Below are 13,598 nucleotides of genomic sequence, written 5' to 3'. Positions count from 1 at the left end.
TTAAAGAATAAATACTCTCTTCCAGAAAGAGTATTAGGATTTATTCTCTGCCTTAACCTATTCTAAATTTTTAATTAATTACCTGAATAAGAACATACGGTATTTGATATACTTTTAAAAGGTGTTAATGATGGGGCACTTGGGTGGCTCAGTGGGTTCAGTGTCCAACTTTGGCTCAGGTCACGATCTCACAGTTGGTGAGTTCCAGCCCCGTGTCGGGCTCTGGGCTGACAGCTCGGGGCCTGGAGCCTGTTTCAGATTCTGTGTCTCCCTGTCTCTCTGACCCTCCCCCGTTCATGCTCTGTCTCTCTCTGTCTCAAAAATAAATAAACGTTAAAAAAAAATGAAAAAAAAAAGGTGTTAATGATGAGAACTGGTAACAATTTTGATGCTAAATTAGCATCAAATTTAGTCTGTATAATGGGATAAATTTATAAGACTTATTTTAAAAGCAATGCATATAAATACTTGAATATTTATTCCTAAATATATTTGTAAAATTTCAAAGCAGATGAATTTGATAAAAGATTAGCTTTACAAATGATTTATTCAATAGTTTATTAATTTATTTTATAATTACTTATTGTATACCTATTGTGTATTAAACACTGATAGAACAATAGCCTACTATAGTAACTAGTATGGAAATTGTGGATTAATTTATAGTTAAACTACCCATAATTAAAGGTATTTAGATGAGTACATGACATATTCCAAGTAGGTTTTCAAAATTCTCTAAGATATTGAGATATTATCTCAAGAGTTATATAAATGCATGCCATCAAAAAAAAAGTTTCCTTGAATTAAAGGAACTTACAAAAGAACTGACTAAGGGAATTCAGGGATTTGAACCCTGTTCTTTGAGGGAACATTAAAATAATTGAATATTTATCTGGAGAAATACAGAGTTGGAGTATAGGAAACCTCTACAAAGTTTGAATTTTCCGTGTCAGTAAGAAAAAGTAGATAGACTTGTTCTCAAGAAAATATTGTCAACATTAAGCTTTTGATAAATGGTGAAAATACTGATTTCATAAAAAGAACTGACCATTTTTTTCCTTAAAAACTAAATTAGTCGGGCGCTGGGTGGCTCAGTCGGTTAAGCATCCGACTTCGGCTCAGGTGGTTTGTGGGTTCAAGCCCCGCGTGGGGCTCTGTGCTGACAGCTTGGAGCCTGCTTTGGATTCTGTGTCTCCCTCTCTCTCTGCCCCTCCCCTGCTCATGCTCTGTCTCTCTCTGTCTCAAAAATAAATAAACATTAAAAAAAATAAAAAAAAAACCCAAAAAAACAAAAAAGTAAATTAGCTTCATTTGTAAAATATAAGAAAAATATAATGTTTTGTTACAACTAATGAAATGTAACCTAAATTATTCTGTTTGAAAGTTACAGGTCAAAATGTCAGATTCTAATTTGTTCAATATCCTAATCAGAATGTAGTAAGTATGTTAAAAATTGATGGGTATTGATTTTAATACAAAAGAATGTGCTATTTTAATTTTTTTTAAAAAAAAGATGAGTTAAGGCCAATATCAATCTTCTTTTTCCAAAAGTATATGACTAATAGGATTATCTTAAAAGATCCTTCTGCAGAGAACAACCAAAATGTTAGATTAGGATACATTTTTAATTTATAAAATTGATGGTCAGTTATATTCTCCAGGAAGTTTTTGATAACCCACTAAAGGGTTTTCCCTTGCCAATATCTAAAGCAATCTCTATCAAAACGCTTGTCATACTGAATTGAAACTCTGCTTACTCGTCCCCCTTGACTGAACAGATTCAAGGCAGAGACCATAATTCATTATTAATTCTACAGTGTTTGCAACAGTAGCATAATGTAAATGTCTGATAAATGATTTCTGAATGAGAAATACAGCTCTGCCCTCTTGTTATTTTTATAGCATCCTTGAACGTTCTTGCCTACATTAAAACCATGCAAATTCTTTTAAAAATATTCAATGTATGTGTAGAGTTATTTTAAAATACAAATTATTATTTAGAATTCTTTCAATCTATGGCATTGTTATACTTACATTTTAAGATTAATGCTAGGGATTATGAAAATAGGCATCAAGATGATTTCTCTTAACTATAACGATGTTTTACCATATGTCCAATTTGACATTAGTCTATGGAATATTTTGACACCAAGTCCAATGGGTTTTCTGTTACTCTTGCTTATTATTATTGATTAGAATACAGCAGTAATCAAGATATTATCAGAGAGTTAAAGGTAAATTTAGTACATAATTGTGAAGATCATTTATCAATTTTGGATGAAAAAAATGTTGATAATGTGAGAGGATTACACTGATGATATATTTCATTCCATCAAAATAAGCAAAGATCTATAAACTGCTTACATTTTTCTCAGTTATAGAGCAAATATTTTTATATCTGATATTACTATGAAAGATTATGCAATTTCTTTTAAGTAAATGGTTTTATTTCAACCTATTAGTAACAATCCCAGTAGAAAGTCTAGCTATTCAATAAATACAGAATTTGTGGACAAAAATAGAAATTTAGGAATGTGAGGGCTTATAGTAATTAATACTTTAATTATTTATTAAGCCTATTTCCAGTAAGGTAAAATAGAGAATATAAGATATTTGCATTCAGAGCAAGTTTATTTACCAAGTAAATCAATGGCAATTCACACCTCACAAGCTATATTTTGTCCTTAAGGGTTATAAGAATTCAATAAAAAGGTATAATTTTAATTGAAAATAAATTAAAATATAATATTATGCATATTAGAACAGGGAAATCAGATTATAAGGTTTGTCAAAATTAATTTCATGTATACATGAGCTTCTAATATATATATATATATATATATACATATATACACACATATATACATATATATGTATATCTATATACATATATATACACACATATATATACATATATACACATATGTGTATATATATGAATAAAATTAAACCATAAACTATAATTGATGGTTTATATATCATAGATATTTCTCAGTTCCCCTTGAAATAACAGAAAACATATTATATGAGAGAAATTGTTAACTTTGATTTATGGTGGCATGATACAAATTACAATATATGGCAATTAACATTACTGCTATTTTCTTCAGAAAAATTAAATTGAGACAAATGGTTTCCTTAAGGCGTGACTAAGAATAATTCCAATGCATGCATGGTCAGCATATTTGAACTCATTTGCACATGAACAAGAAAATGAAGTCATTTATGATATTTTAATTTTAAAATTAACCTCAAATTAATGAATATTTTGAAAATCCAACATAAAATTAATTCAAGGAAAATAAAATAAATGTGTGGATTTCTAAAGGCAGTTTCCACCATCAAGGAATTTTTCATCTCACTTGCATACCAATGACTTGTATCTGACATATCTACAAATCTTACTCTCACCCAATCCAAAACAATCACAATTTTATTGTTATGATTATGTATAGATATAGTGCATAACCAATGTAGTAGCATGTATCATGAATCTCATCATTAGAGTTCATTTCATTGTAAATAAAATGTGAACATTCCTGGATAATGTAAATCATGAGGCAAAGCAGTACCTGCTGCAGGTCAGGTAGTTTCAGAGTCCAGTTCTGTGAAAGTTTACTTATCTTTTAAAGATGTATGCTGTTTGGAAATTCTTGAATAATTTTGGGAAAAAAATAAATTTTATTGCTGAATAATGATTGAAACTAAAAAAATACAGCTTAAAATATCAAAGAAATGGTACAGTAAACATTTTAAGACTAAATAGATAAACCTTTAAAAGAATATAAATGTAAATGAAGGGATGACATGAAAAGATGTAAAATTAGTTTTGTTTCCATATTTTGGAACTATCAAAGTTTCACTTAATATTCAAAGAACAATGTCCAGTTAGTATATTCCTCGCAAAAAAAGTACTGGGCATAGGAAAGCCTTTCATCCAGACTGTAACATCCATCCATAGAGAATAAAAATAATGAGGAATGTGTGTGTGTGTGTGTGTGTGTGTGTGTGTGTGCATGCACACACACACATGTGTTTATATAACAATTCTAAATTTTCATCAGAAGGTATGCCTATGTATATTCATCGGGAGTACTTCTATAAGAATTCCATATCCCACACAGGCCATTGTCAAAAGTCACTCTTCACAGCAATCAAAGGACATCTAATATGATACATAGCACAGGCAATTTGATACCCACAGCAATAAATCATAGGTGGTCTTTAGGCATTGGGGTCCACTTCCACAACTGTCTGTGGTGCTGGGAACATCAGAAGACAGCTCTCCCTTGATCTGTCTTGGTTCTATCTAGCTTGGATCTATCTTGGCTCCATGGACACGGCTCTTCCTAGGTCTGATGCCCTCACTTATTGCTTTATAAATACATTGTCCTCCCCCTTTCCTTAACTGTAGGATAACTCTGTATGATCTTTACCTTTTTTTTTTAATCCTGAAGTAATTTCTTTTCCAAAACAACAACAAAGACAAAGCAAACCTTAAATAACAAGGTTTATTTTTGATGTGAGCCTCATGAGTTGCTTTCAATCATAAAGGTGAACATTAAACCGACATTTTTCTTAGCACTTTTGCTCTAATAATCACACTTCTTCTATAGGCCATGTAGATGTGTCTAAGTAGTTACAGGATAAAAATAAAGCAAAATAATGAATATTTTAAGATATCATACTGCTTCTTATTTGGAGTTTCAGAGGTGTGCACTAGAAGGATGGAATAAAGAAGGAAGTCAAAATTTATTGTGCAAAAAAGCACCTGACTACATCTGATGTTTTGAAATGCTTTCATATTTAAGAGTTGATCAGAAAATAATATAATATCAATAATGCAAGCACTGGATTCTTATATACTGATACATCCATGAAGGCCATATCAAAGACGGGGAAGCTGCCAGAATCTAACAAGATAATGGAAGATAGATCTAAGATCCTCTTACCTACCATAAAAATTCTGTAACATGTTAAGAGGAAATAGTTCATTTCAAACCTTAAAACTGAGTCTAAATGAACAAATACATGCTGTGTAAGATTAATCTTGAACTACAATGAACTCTTAAAAAATATATATATAACAACCACCTCACACCTGTCAGAATGGCTACAATTAACAATTCAGGAAACAACAGATGTTGGTGAGGATACAAGGAAAGGGGAGCGCTTTTCCACTGCTGGTGGGAATGCAAACTGGTGCAGCCATTCTGGAAAACAGTATGGAGATTCCACAAAAAATTAAAAATTGAACTACCTATGATCCAGCAATTGCAATTCTAGGTATTTATCCAAAGAACATAGGGGAAGGGAAGGAAAAATAAGATAAAAAGAGGCAAACCATAAGAGACTCTTAAACACAGAGAACAAACTAAGTCCTGTTGATGGAGGGGGTGTTGGGTGGGGAGATGGACTAAATGGGTGATGGGCATTAGGGAGGGCACGTATTGGGATGAACACTGGATGTTATATGTAAGTGATGAATCACTGAATTCTACTCCTGAAACCATTATTACACTATATGTTAAATAACTTGGACTGAAATAAAATTTAAAAACTAAAAAGAAAGAGATAAATAAAGACACTTTAAAGACTTTGGAAAAACAAATTATATATATATTTTAAATTACATGCAGACATATCATTTTTTTAAATGTTACAACTCAACAAGAGTATAATTAACTCAGTTATAGATGATGTTTTGAACAGATACTTGACAAAAATCGATACAGTAGCTAATATGTTTATGAAATAAAAAAATCAATATTTATAGTCATAGGTAAATGCAGATGAAAACTATAATGAATTAAAACCACAAACCTATTAGAATATCAAAAATTAAAAAGATAGGTAATATCAAGGGTTGATGAGGATGTGAAATAACTATGACCTTTGAAGACCATTTGGAAGTTTCTTTTAATATTAAATATACACTTAGTATGCAACCTAGTAATTCTTCTAGATATTTATTTAGAAGCGATGAAAACATATATCCATAAAAATGAGCACATACTAGATGAGTCCATTAATATAAAGTCTAGCACTGACATAACTAATCTATAGTGATAGAAATGAGACACTGATTTCTGGGCCAAGGGATTGGTGAGCAGCAAAGCAAGGTGGTAGTGGGGGCTGACTAATCTTAAAATGGACAAGAGGAAATATTTGAGTTGATGGAATTCTTTGTTATGTTGATTTTGGCGATGCTTACTTGGGTGTATTAATTTGTCACAACTAGGTGTATATATGTAGGGGTGCCTGGGTGGCTCAGTCAGTTAAGTGTCAGACATCAGCTCAGGTCATGATCTCATGGTCTGTGAGTTTGAGCCTGGCGTAGGGTTCTGTGCTGATTGCTCAGAGCTTGGAGCTGCTTCAGATTCTGTGTCTCTCTCTCTTTCTCAGCCCTTCCCTAGCTCAAGCTCTGTCTCTCTCTCTCAAAAATAATAAAACATTTTAAAAAATGATAATAAATTCTTAACAAAATAAATATATATGTAAATAAAATGTTCAGGAAAATAAATAAAAATAAATAAATACATAAGTCAATAATGAAAAAATACATACAACACATGCAGAAGTTATGTTAAGGAATTTTTTAAATAATTTAATTCTTGGGGCACCTGGGTGGCTCATTTGGTTGAGCGTCCAACTTCGGCTCAAGTCATGATCTCACAGCTCTTGAGTTTGAGCCCTGCGTCGGGCTCTGTGCTGACAGCTCAGAGCCCGGAGCCTGCTTCTGATTCTGTGTGTGTGTCTCTCTGTCCCTAACCCACTCGCATTCTGTCTCTGTCTCTCTCAAAAATAATAAATAAACATTAAAAAAAATTTTTTTTTAATTTTTTTAACGTTTATTTATTTTTGAGACAGAGAGAGACAGAGCATGAACAGGGGAGGGTCAGAGAGAGAGGGAGACACAGAATCTGAAACAGGCTCCAGGCTCTGAGCAGTCAGCACAGAGCCCAACGCGGGGCTTGAACTCACAGACTGTGAGATCATGACCTGAGCCGAAGTCAGACGCTTAACCGACTGAGCCACCCAGGCGCCCCTAAAAAAATATTTTAAAAAGAATTTAATTCTTAAATTTGTAGAAAAAATGCTACAAAAGTACAGTGATTTATGGCAAAATATAGGGGTTTGTTTTAAGTCACAATTTAACAGAACAATAATTTTCTGAATTATCTTCTATTTTCACTGTGATTTGAATATCACTAAGTACAGTGTGGTCACTTAGGTTTAGATGAACTATAAATAAAAATTGTATAAAGCTAAAATAGAATTGGGGCACCTGGGTGTCTCAGTCGGTTGAATGTCCAACTTTGGCTCAGGTCATGATCTCACGGTTCGTGGGTTCAAGCCCCGCGTCAGTCTCTGTGCTGACAGCTCAGAGCCTGGAGTCTGCTTCAGAGTCTGTGACTCCTTCTCTTTCTGCCCCTCCTCTGCTCATGCTCTCTCTCTCTCTCTTCCAAAAATAAATAAACATTAAAAACAAACAAACATAAAAGAGCTAAAATAGAATTAGAATTAGCCACATATGATTTTATATTGCTCTTCACTTTCAGTGGCAAGTGCAATCAAGAAATATGGTAAAATATAAAAAATGTCATAAAATATTAATTTTCTTAAGATGAAATTAATTCAGATGTACCAAAAATTCATATATTGCTTTGCCTGGTGCTTCTTAAAATGTTAACTTTTAATTTAACTTAACATTCTCAACTCTTATAAGTACATGAGTTGATATTCCAATATATTTTATATTTAAATTCAGTTAACCACCTATGGAAGTGTCCCAGAATGCTGAGACTTCACAGTCCCAATTTCACTAAAGCATTATTCACAATAGCCAAGATATATAAACAACTCATTGTCCACTGACAGATGAATGGCTGAGGAAAATGAGGTATATACATACAATGGAAGATTATTTGGCCTTAAAAAAGAGGGAAAATCTGCCACTTGCAACAACATGTATGAATCTGAAGGCCCCATGCTAAGTGAAATAATCCATTTAAGTAAGGGCAAATATTGCATGATTCCACTTATCTAAAATAGTCAAATCATAGAAGCAGAGAATACTATCATAATTGACAGGGGCTGGGGGTGAGGGAAATGAAGAGCTATCACTCAATGGGTATAGCTTCAGTTATGCTAGATGAACATTCTAGACATCTGCTGTACAACATGGTGCCTATAATGAGCAATGCAATATTGTACACTTCAAAATTTTTAAGAGGGTAAAGCTCATGTTACATATTCTTACCACACACACACACACACACACACACGCACACACATAACAAACAAATTACAAAATCAAAAGCAAAGGGACGAAAGAAAATTTTGGGAGATATTGGATATATCTATTAACTTGACTGTGGTGAAGATATCACAGGTGTTAGAATAAGATCAAATTCATCGAACTGTATACACTAAATATTTGTAGTTGTATATCAGTTATACTGAAAAAAAGCTATTTAAAAATTATCAGTTAAATACTAAGTTGCTGAATTACGCACAAAGCTTTGGATTTTAATTCTGTCACTTTTCTCATGACAAAATTTAGTAATTTCTACAGAGTTAGAACTTTTTAACCAGATCTGCTAAGTCTTTCATATGCTTTTAAAAGATATTACTACATTAAATTTTTTTAATGTTTATTTATTTTTGAGAGACAGAGAGAGAGAACAAGCGGGGGAAGGGCAGAGAGAGAGAGGGAGACACAGAATCTGAAACAGGATCCAGGCTCTGAGCTGTCAGCACAGAGCCCAATGTGGGGCTTGAACCCATGAACTGCAAGATCATGACCTAGGTGGAAGTCAGATGCTTAACCAACTGAGCCACCCAGGCACCCCAAGATATTACTACATTAAAAGCAATCCATAATAAAACATCTGTTCAGCTACATTTGAAAATTGATGGTTTTTCTGTCATCTTTCATATGATTGATTGAAGCCGAATTATAATAGATCTATATAATGTTTTAGTTGAGTCATCTTATAAGGTTATCTTTCCATTTTATATGTAACATGTAGTTTCTCTTGCAATTCAACATAATTAGTCTTATTATATTGAAGAGGTATCATAGGGATCTAATTAGACCTTAAAATATATTCTAAGCAAATAAATTTATGTTGTGGTAACTGCATTACTTTCACATATTACATTGTGAAACATTTTAAAATAATACATCTCAGGAATTCTCCACAATATTCACACATATTGCACAAAAAAAGAAAAACGACCCAGTAAAGGTGAGCTTCCCAATTAATCACTCGAAAACATAGTGGTGCTTTTCACATTATCTGTTGGGTTCCTATGTATTAACTCAAAGTGTATTAAAGACTTGAATGCAAGATCTGAAACCATAAAACTCCTAGAAGAAAGTACAGGCAGTAAGCTCCTTGACATCAGTCTTGGCATTGAATTTTTTGGACCTGACTCCAAAAGCAAAGGCAGCAACAACAAAAAATAAACGGGTGGGACTACATCAAACTAAAAAGCTTTGCACAGCAAAGGAAACATTCAACAAAATGAAAAGGCAATCCACTGAATAGGAGAAAGTATTTGCAAATTATATATCTGATAAAGAGTTAGCATCCAAAATATATAAAGTACTCAAACAACTCAATAGCGAAAAAACAAAAATCCAATTTCAAAATGGGCAGAGGATCTCAATAGACATTTTTCCAAAGAAGACATACAGAAGGCCAACAGGCACATGAAAAGACATTCACATCACTATCAATGAAATTCAAATCAAAACCACAATGACATATCACTTCACCCCTGTTGGAGAAGATATGGAGAAAAGCTAACACAGTACACTGTTGGAATATAAAGTACTGAGCCTCTATGGAAAACATTACAGAGCTCCCTCAAAAAATTAAAAATAGATCTACCATATGATGCATTTCTTTCACCTCTGGATATTTATCTGAGGAAAAATAAACCACTAACTTGAAAAGATGTATGTACCACCCATTTTCACTGCAGCATTATGTATAATAGCCAAGATATGAAAACAACGTTAAGTGTCCATCGATAAATGAATGGATAAAGGTATAATACACACACACACACACACACACACACACACACACACACACACACACTGAAATACTCCTCAGCCATAAAAAAAGAAGGAAGTCTTGCTATTTGGCACAACATAGATGACCTTGAAGGTATTATCCTAAGTCAAATAGGTCAGACAAAGGAAGACAGTTATATAATTTCCCTTGTACGTGGAATCTAAAAAACAAAACAAATGAACAAATAAAATGAAATAAAACTCAGATACAGAGAACAGACTGGTGGTCATCAGAAAGGATTTGGTGAGTGGGTAAAAAGGATGAAGAGGGTCACTTTCATGGTGACAGTAACTACATTTGATGGTCACTTTGTTGTGTATACAAATATTGAATTATTATGCTGCACACTTGAAACATATATAATGTTATAAACCAATTTTATGTTTAAAAAAAGGAAAGGAAAGAAAATGATTTGGCAGTATCAACTAAAGTCTAGCAGATGCATAACTCATGACCTGACACTTTTATTCTTAGGCATACACCTAATAGAAAGGTATTCATATGTTCATGAAAACACATGTACAAAAATGTTCATAGCCTCACTATTCATAATAATCCCATGCTGGAACAACCTACGTATCCACCAGTAACAGAAAGGATAAATAAATTGTGATATAGTCACCAAGTAGAATAATCCATAGCAATGAAACTAACATACAATAAGGTAGGTGGGTCTCACAAACACAATGAGATATTTCACCTGGTGAAAGGCACCAAGAAGAAAACAGAACATAATATATAATTCCAGTTTATACAAAGTTTAACATAGGGAAACCTAATATATGATATTAGATGTTAAGAGAGTATTTACCTCTGGGGGTAAGGTAATGACTGGAGGGAGCCACAGAGGGTACTTCTGGGATGTTGGTAATGTTCTGTTTCTTGAAACAGGTACCAGCGACATAGATTTTATCTTATTTGAAAATTCGCTGACCTGAGCTCGTCCATTTTTCTTATGTTTTACTTCCAAATATGTTTACATTAAAAAGTAGTAACTATAAAAAAGGAATTTTAAACCAGAAAGAATGATTTTAACAAATAAATTGGGAAATAATGTATTATATATTTAGGAACTTTTGATTTTAAGAATGCATGAGTATAATTTTAAATCAGTTTCCCCCATTTAATTTAGTTCTCATTAAATAATTTTAATATACTTATGTAAATACGTATATGTATCCAAATGTTTGTACTTAAAGAGATTAACAGGCTAATCAATATCAAATTATATTATTTATGCCTGTTACATATGCCTGTTTATATTTCTCTCCTAAACTTAACAGTTTAGACAGTTCTTAATTTCTATACATTTGCTCCCCTTTTGTAAATATCACAGTATTATGGGCACTGGAATAAGACATTATTTTTTGACATGTTCCATTAGAAAACTCCATGGCATGCCTCTATACTCCTAAAACAGCTTTGTGTTAACTACAAATTACTTAGATACTTCCTTTTCATTCCATTAAAAAAAACCAAATTTAGTTCTAAATTTAGTCCTCCATGTGTGTATACTTTATACCTTACCTCCTCATGCTTCTTCAGGATTCTCCTTTAATCATTTTTTTTCTTTTTTCATGTACAAGTTTTTATATGCACACAGGCTTTCTCTTGAGTATATACCTGGAAGTGACACTGGTGATTCATATGGAAACTGGCTTGTTTTTCAGCATTATCATCATTATTTTGTTTTGTAAAACAAGTTAATTTTATTACAAAATAAATATGTTAATTTACAGTAGGGATATCTATTCATTCCCAGAAAAAACTGACCTTTACGCATACACCAAATATTAATATAGAGTGAACTTTATCTCAATAACCAAGTTTCAGTAAGTTTCAAATTCCAGGCCTTTGGTGGGCATTGCCAGAATACCTCCTTCATATAAGTGCTTAACATGTTTTCACCAATGCTGGTTTATGGACCATATATGTTGTTTCTATTATATACCATTTTCAGTGTTTAATTTGGATATATATTTTGTATCAAACATACATGGAGTATCCTAACAGAAAGTCATGTGAGTATAAATGAATCCTAAATGTACTTCAGTTTGAATATCCCAAAGCACTTTCCATGACTGCCCTCAGTAAATGTCAGTGGTTTTAATTATGGATGTGAAGGTCTGCCATGCCAGTCTCAGGCCATATTACACTTGATTTGCCAAACATTTTGCACCTTGGCCTTTGTTTTCTATCTACAAACCAAGGCCTATAGGTATTGAAGCACATTATTCTAAGACACATATGCATAACAATCTTCATTCTCCATAATCAGACATTTTTTCTCAAATAGTTATCACTTATGCTAATAGCTATACAGTAATCAGTAGCTTTAATATTGAGTAAATCTCATTTAATTATTCTGGTGTCAGAAACTTTCCCATCCCTCTCAGGGGTTTTCCTTGATAATATATATAACCTCTAAACACAAGAGACAAAGAGTATTACTATATCAAAATTATTCCAAATGTTTATTGAAAATGCATTTCCAATTTTTAAATCTGCCTCATGTAGGTCATATCAGCTTAAATATTCTTAAAGTTTTCTGGATTCTAATCTCTCTCTTCAATTTTTAATAGTGGTGATGTTTTTAGAAAGCAACTAGTTTTATCCTACTGGGCTTCTGAGGATGTAGCTAAGAGACAATATTATTTTCCATGCTCTCAAACTAGAACAAGCCATCAAAGTATTAATATGCCCTGCTTTAATTCTCCCATTGTATGTTCAAAGAGTTATCACAATGTAGTACCACATATCAGACCTCTTTTTATTTTACTTTTTATAATAGTAGAAGATTTAACTTCATTAATTATTTTTTCTATATTCTTAACTACATAGTAATTTGAAAAGATTCCCCCTGAAAGAATGTCTTAATATGACGATTCTTTGTCACAAAAACTTTTAGCTCAAAGAAAGTGAAAAACCACTTTGGAAAGAGAAATATCCAGCCTCAAGGAAAGAATGACCAAATGCTAATTGTGACATAAAGAAAAATGACAGGAAGTTACTGTAAAATCTCTTTCCCTTCAATCTGGATCCTAAAAATTCTGTTAACTTTCCTCCTTCTAATCCCACCTATGTATTTGAGGATTAACATAAAAAAAAAAACTATACCATATTATCATTTCTCATATATTATCTGTGTGCATACTGATGTTACAAACAGAATGCCCATAAAAAAATAAGCTGGAGTTCATACTCAAGTGAAACTCAGATAATTTGGCATAATTTTTTTCAGAAATGACTTCTGACTGCATTATAACAATAAAGCCTATTATTACTTGTTTCATGGAATAGATTTTGGGGATTTTTTTGTCATCATTATTGAGGTATGATTGGTAATTTAAAATGGTATATATTTAAGGTGTACAAGTTGATGTTTTGATAGACATGCACATTGTAAAATAACTAACACAATTAACACAATAAATTAACCATGTCCACACCTCACATCTACCTTTATGTATGTGTTAAAAAACACTTAAGATCTTTCAAATGTCCAAT

The sequence above is a fragment of the Panthera onca genome, chromosome B3 (assembly GCF_046562875.1).
Source record: "Panthera onca isolate mPanOnc1 chromosome B3, mPanOnc1 haplotype 2, whole genome shotgun sequence".
Taxonomy (NCBI): Eukaryota; Metazoa; Chordata; class Mammalia; order Carnivora; family Felidae; genus Panthera; species Panthera onca.
The sequence above is the reverse complement of the archived record's forward strand: the minus strand, read 5'-3'. Positions refer to the sequence as shown.